Source organism: Globicephala melas, chromosome 21 (assembly GCF_963455315.2).
Source record: "Globicephala melas chromosome 21, mGloMel1.2, whole genome shotgun sequence".
Classification (NCBI taxonomy): Eukaryota; Metazoa; Chordata; class Mammalia; order Artiodactyla; family Delphinidae; genus Globicephala; species Globicephala melas.
Window position 1 is genome coordinate 31,716,474 of NC_083334.1, and position 6,981 is coordinate 31,723,454.

At 43.1% G+C, this 6,981-nt stretch overlaps 1 long non-coding RNA gene across 1 annotated transcript; it reads right to left on the minus strand.

The window, feature by feature from the left end:
• Positions 1 to 824: 824 nt before the first annotated feature.
• LOC132594408 (uncharacterized) lies at positions 825 to 6,695 on the minus strand. Its single transcript, XR_009560579.1, has 3 exons — positions 6,628 to 6,695; positions 3,628 to 3,797; positions 825 to 960 (listed from the first exon to the last, which is right to left on the minus strand). It is a non-coding gene; the product is annotated as an uncharacterized lncRNA (long non-coding RNA).
• Between the last annotated feature and the right edge of the window lie 286 nt (positions 6,696 to 6,981).

Sequence of the window (6,981 nt, forward strand, 5' to 3'; positions counted from 1 at the left end):
GGAAAATTTTTTCCTTCTTTTCTAGGCTTTTTTGCTGATATAATAGTCAAATTGACCCAAGACAGATTAACAGGAGAAAAACAAATTTAATTTTGTACGTACAGGAGTCTCATAAAAATACGAGACCCAAAGGCAGTCAGGCAACTGAGGTGTACATGTCAAAAAGGAATGAGATGGGGGCTAAGATCAAAGGGATCATTCAGGGCAATTCAGGCCAATTCACAGAAAGCTAAGAGCAGATGTTTGGTAATTAGATGTTTACCCTGCCATGCAGGAAAGTTTTCCAGATTAAAAAAATCATCTCTGGTAATAGTTCTTATTCTGGGCCAAGTCCTCTATCTCAAATATTTTAATCAGTTAAGGGAGAGGTCAAAGTTCTTCCTGAGTCTACTGGGTCTGGCTCACCTTCAGCCATCACGCCAAAGGGGCGCATTTTGCGGTGGCCTCTTCTGGCACAGAGCTTCCAAAACCCTTTCAATTTCCTGATTGACAGGGGTGATAGGAGCATCTTTTGTTATAATATTTCCTCTTAGTCTCCAGTTCCTGATACAAGAGCTTCTAAGACACTGGGAATCTCCTGAGTGATAGGAGAGAAGTCTGCAAGCTAATGAGATGGCTGGCGGCTGGAGAGGCCCTGGACAGCCTGCGGATGGGGGCAGCTTGTCAGAAAGACCTAGCCATGAGCGGAGAGGTGGCGCCGCGGTCTGCCGCGGTCTAATATTTCCCTACCCAGGTGTGTCTCTCACCTTCTAAGCGCGATTTTATCTGAGTCCCTCCACCGCTGGGACCCAGAGGCACTTCCCCGCGGTGGTGAGGGCTCCAGCACCGCCCCCCTGGGCTTCAGATGTCTGTTCCTTACTCTGAGGGTTGCGTGTTCCCTGTCTTTCAGGTGTGTTGTAGACATGGGTTACAGGTCCCGTCATGTGCCCTCCTTCTTTCTCTGTGTGGTTTTTGCAGAACCTGTGGAGAGATTCCAAGTTTGGCGATTACCACCATCCTAAGGGCTCTTGGTAGTTCCTCGACTGACTTTTGAAGACTGCTTTTTCCTTCAAAACTTTTTCTGAAATTTCTTAACTTGGCTTCACTTATTTAAAAAGTGTTGAGTGGTAAACGAGGAAGCTACGTAAGCGATACCCTAACCTGGGGCATTGGTAAGAGACATTTTCTGCGTCCGGAATGTTTGGAAGGTTCAAAGACCCCAAAGGAATCCTATATCCTCAAATCCTCTTTCTCTTCTGCCTCCTCCTACCACCTGGTCCTCCCAGCCTACCTACCTTTACCTCATCTTGTAAGTAGGAGCACAGCTTCTACTCACAGTGGAAGTCAAGTAAGCAAACGACCCATATACAGTCTAGGGCACCAAGACTGGGTCAGAAGATTAGACTCAGGTTCACTTCTCGCCGCCCAGTTCCAAGTCCTGGGGGCAGTCATGTACCTCTCTGAACTCAGTATCTCTGTATATAAAGCTAGATAGCTCTCTCTCACCTCAGGAGATATTGTGACTCTCTTATGAAACATGAAGATGCTTTAAAGAGCAGAAAATGCCATAAAAATGTGAATAACGTTGATACAAGCCAGAGACAGACATATAGATGTCACATCACACATTTCAGTAAGATTAGTGACCAACCTGAATGTAGAGTCATTCTAGGCACTGGCGACAGAACACAAGGGTCAAAGGAATAATCACCTTCGCCATGGACTTGAACATCTGCTGGGAATACTCTCTAGGTACCATAGGGATGGAGGTACATGGTGTGAATTGTAAAACCCTTAATTAGGTTCATAATAGTTTCCTTGGGCAATGGGCAGTTTTGTACCAGGCCATTTGGGGATCAAACTAAGAACAAAGGCGGCAGCCCCTGGCATCTTGAGAAATATTTTTTACTGTTTCTTCTCCTTCCCGTCTTTCTTTATTCTAAGAGCAGAAAACAGGAATTGGAGAAGCCTACAGCGTCTTCTCTGGTTCTTGGCTTGCTAACCCTTTTCTGGGGTCTTAAACAAGTGAAGAGTGAGAGTAGCTTTTTACAGAATTTTGAGAAAGAAGCAGCACACTGGAAGTGGCTCCATCTCAGGGCAGCTGCATGAGGATTATATCCACTTAGTTGGTTATAATCTGATTTATCTCTAGTCCTGCCCTTCCTATAGGTCTTTGGGGGCCACCAGGGAAGACACCATCTTCTCTGTACTCTAGAACTCCCTGATTTGGTAGATAGTTATTATTTAGTGTCTTTGATACCTTTCCTCTGGAAAATATCTCAGCACCTAAGTTATGTCTCCTACTTTTAACTAACTAATCCTCTTCTCTGCCATCATCTTAGAAAGCTAACAAGAAATGAGAAGTTACAGCATCTATAATACATATATTTAGTACACTCTGTTCGTTACCCAAGCTGTGTCTGTTTCTCCTTCTTCCTTGCTAATAGATCCTATTTTGTATAAGTCTCTACCCTGTGTCATTCAGGGGAAGGAGATCCCATTCCCGGGGGTAGATTCCACTTCATCTGAGGCAATTCTGGTAATTCCATCCCCCTGCCAATGATTGGCTTAATAACAGACACAATTCTGGCCAGTGATACATGACATATACCAAGGTGCTTTTGAGAAGGAATTTGTCACTCCCAAGAATGAGATGAAGGAGGACACCTCCCTTTTGTCACGTCTGGACACAAAGCCTGGAGCAGCCCCAGGGACCATGCTCTAGCCTTAGAATGAAGCCAGACCTCTGGTTATGTGGAATAATGAATTGTCTTTTGTTTAAACTACTTATGTCAGGTTTTTTTTGTTCCAGCAACTAAAACCATCTAATCTAATGAGAGTAACATAAAGAGCTTCTGTTCAAAAATTTCCGTCCAGAATCATCCGTACGCAAGAAGTGTACTTCCACCTCATTATAAATCCTTGACGGTGAACATGTTTATGTGGCAGAAGCGAGTGACTTGGATGTACGAAGATTTCCCCCACAATCCCTTTAAACCACAAAGTGCGCAAATTTTATACAAAGATACCTGAGTTATACACCTAGGAACTTTTCAAGAGAAGGCTTATTTTAAAAGGGTGTACTTCAGGTGTATAATATTTCACTTCCTAGAAAGTAGAAGCTATGCCTTTGACTTCTTAACAAAGAAGACCGGCTTCTTAACAAAGGCTGGTCACTCACAGGAACGACCAGCCCTTGCCTACTTACGAAGAGGAAGTCGGATGGGGTCCCCATCATCGCCCATCTTGTGTGCTTCTCAGATAGTTACTTCCGGAGCCCCCAGAGCCTGTTTTTCTAACCAGCCAACCCAAGGCTGTCATCTCATTGACGATGAAAAGAACGTAACACTTGAGGGTTTAGTGCCCCCAAATATCACCAGAAATCCTGATTTTTAAAACAAAGTAAAACTACTTTAAGTCTCTGCCATGAGAACGTCACCTTGGCGGCGTCTTAGCCGTGTCTTGGAAGGGGAGAGTTAGAAGTGGGCTATTTCTAGGGCTTTGGTATCTCGGCTCGAGAGACACCACTTGGGTTGAGTCTTTCAAGGCAGGGAACTGATGGGGGAGATTTTGTGATAAAATAGTTTAGGAGTGATGGACACAGCAAAGCAAGACTCCTGAAACAAGTCTTAATACGTAAACTCTTACCTGAGAGTGAGAGCTTGGCCAGGTGAACAGACAGTTGTCTCCAATAAAAGAGAATAGTGAAGTTGTTTACAGGTTTGTAGTATTATATTTCCCAGCAAAGTTTCCCTGTAGCAAACAACTTGGTCATGTTGACACAGCTGGTCTCAGTGTTGTCACAAAAGATCATATATCTCAGGGAGCAAGAGAGAAAGGTTTGAATTCAGAGGCAAAGGGAGAAACTGCACGTCTCCTGTTATGTTGCCCAATATTCCCCGCTACATCCTGTCCAAAAAGTGGCCTTGTTTGGTTTGGTTTTTAAGGACAGTGACTTCTTAATGAGCTCTAACAATACGCATGAGTTCATGCCAGGTGTTCTGTACCAAATCATGGCCATGCCTATGTGACCTTAGGCAAGTCGCAAATTCTCTGAGCCTTCATTTCCACAACTAGAAAAAATAAATAATACATTCCAGAGTTGGTATGTGGATTAAACCACCTGACGCATGCAAAATGAACTTAGCATGGTACCTGGAATTGCTCAATACGTATATTGATTTCCTTTCTCTTTCTTCAAAGAACTTACAAAACTTTTGGAGGGGCAAGAATAACATAGTTGACAGGTTAATAGCAAAGTTTGAGACTGCACGAGACAACAAATGCCAAGTGGGTCAAGTAAGTGCTAGAGACAACAAGCTTTGGAGGCTGGGGTGTGCGGGTATGGGGTGTCAGGATGGGGTCCACGGGGAGGCAAGCTTGAGGCTTCTTGGTATTCTTCTCTGATTCCTCCTGGGAAGAGTCCAAGAGAGAATTTGCTTCAGTCCCAAGACTCCGGAGTTGCAAGTACTACCTGTGTATGGTTGTGGGATACTCTACTTCCCCTCAGGAGTTCACGTAGCCCAGACCTCCACATCTGAGCGCACCCTGATGCACTGTAGGTAATTCAGCTGTAACTGGAGGGATGAGAAAGTAAGATGCCCACTCTTTATCCCTCAACACAAGCTCTATCCTGAGCCATCACTGCCTGACCTCTCTGCTGGAAGGACTACGTCACATAAACAAGGATTCACGGAGATGCCCTTTGACTGTTCCTTTTGAAGCCATTGAATCCTGAGAAGGTACTTGACAGACAGTCCCCCCATTCTCTCTCCTAATCTGGCTCCTCTAATTCCCCAGAACCAAAGATGCTCTCAGGCAGTAAGTATCCCTCGGCTAAAGGAGGGAGACAGAGAGAGGGGAACTGAGACCCAGAGGCCAAAGGTTTCCAGCTTCAGACCTTTCTCCTCCCAAAAGGTCCATCCCCCACTTGAGGACCCAGCTTGTTATACCTGCAGCAGGAAGCAAAGAGGCCATTTGCTCTCTATGCCCAGGAGACATAGTGGCTCCACTTACCCTTTATCTTTCTTTGACTGTAAGGACACCTCCTTACAATTCTCCCTAGATGAAAACTCTAATTCAAAAAGATACGTGCACCCCAGTGTCCATAGCAGCATTATTTATAATAGCCAAGACATGGAAACAACCTAAGTGGTTACCAACAGATGAACGGATAAAGAAGATGTGGCATGCATATATATATATATATATATATATATATATATATATATATATATAATGGAATACTACTCAGCCATAAAAAAGAATGAAATTTTGCCATTTGCAGCAACATGGATGGACCTAGAGATTATCATACTAAGTGAAGTAAGTCAGCTAGAGAAAGACAAATACCATATGATATCACTTATATGTGGAATGTAAAAAAAAAAGATATGAATGAACTTATTTACAAACAGAAATAGACTCACAGACATAGTAAACAAACTTATGGTTACCAAAGGGGAAAGCGGGGGAGGGATAAATTAGGAGGTTGGGATTGACATATACACACTACTGTCTATAAAATAGATAACCAGCAAGGACCTACTGTATAGCACAGTGAACTATATTCAATATCTTGTAATAATCTATAATGGAAAATAATCTGAAAAAGAGTATATACATTTATGTGTGCGTATAACTGAATCACTTTGCTGTGTACACTTGAAACTAACACAATATTATAAATCAACTGTACTTCAATTAAAAAGTAAAATAAAATAAAACTCCCTAAACTGTTGTGAGTCTGGGCTCCAGCTCAGGATCACTCCTACGGGACCTGGGCCTGAGTGATATGATGCCCCAAACTGCAGCTCCATCAGGGCCACTCTGACGTTTTGGCCAGCGTGGCACCCACGTCAGTCTAAGACTCCAGGAGAAACAGGCATTGCTGACCTCCCTCATAGTTATAAACTGGACCGGAGGTAAGAGGCCTGCAATGGAATAGGAAGATGAAAACCCAGACCCACCAGATGTGATGGGCCAACTCTTAGCCTCTTACTCAGTTCAGTACAAATGCCTTTTCATTAAACTTCGTAGAGACATCTGCTAATTCAAAGGTGACTAGAGATCAGGCTTTTCCAGATAATTCTCATGGGGTGGAGGTAGCAGAGAGTAGAGCTCCCCGTTGGTAGAAAAGAAAGTAGGACATGGTAGACTTAGAAGATGCTGAGTGCTGTCCCTAGAACCTTCCGTTTACACTTCAGAGTAACTTGGGAGGATAAATATTATTAGCCTCACTGCAAGAGGCCATGGAGTGACTTGCCTAAGATCACACAGTTAATAAGGCACTGAGCCAAGGTACAATGATTCACATCATTCCCAAAGGACTTTCTCCCACGCCTTATGTCTCAAACTTGAGTGATTTGAGCCCCACTTCCCTGGTCTCACCGTATACGTGTACATGTGTGCTATCACCTACTGGATATCTTTCTTCATGTGGATCTCTTTTTAAACTTATATACATTCTATATTTATGTATTCAATTGTGTTTATGTTTAATATATGCAAAGACATTCTATTTAAGAGACATCGTAAAACCATTTATGGATCAATGATCAAAATAGAAGATAACTCTGAGGATAAAAATAATGAAAATGAGTGTCCCTCCCTCCTCCCCACGTGTCTCCAGGAGAACATCACAAGTACCTGAATAAGGAAAGGACATCAGCACAGGTTTGGATGGAAGAGACCAGTCGTGGGAAACTGACTCCATTGTAGATTGACCTGTGGACCAGCTACTGTCAGCTGCCTGTTTTCATATATCCCATAAGCTAAGAGTGAGTTTTACAGTCTTCATGATTAAAAAACTGTAAATGGTTCCAAAAAAGAAGAGTGTTTTATAACATGTGAAAATTAAATGAAATCCACATGTCCGTGTCCACAAATAAAGGACACAGCCATGCCCATCTATTTACACACCATCCATGGCTGCTTTCACTCTGCTGCAGAATTATGTAACTGCCACACAGAGACCGCCCAACCTGCAAAACAGAAAGTATT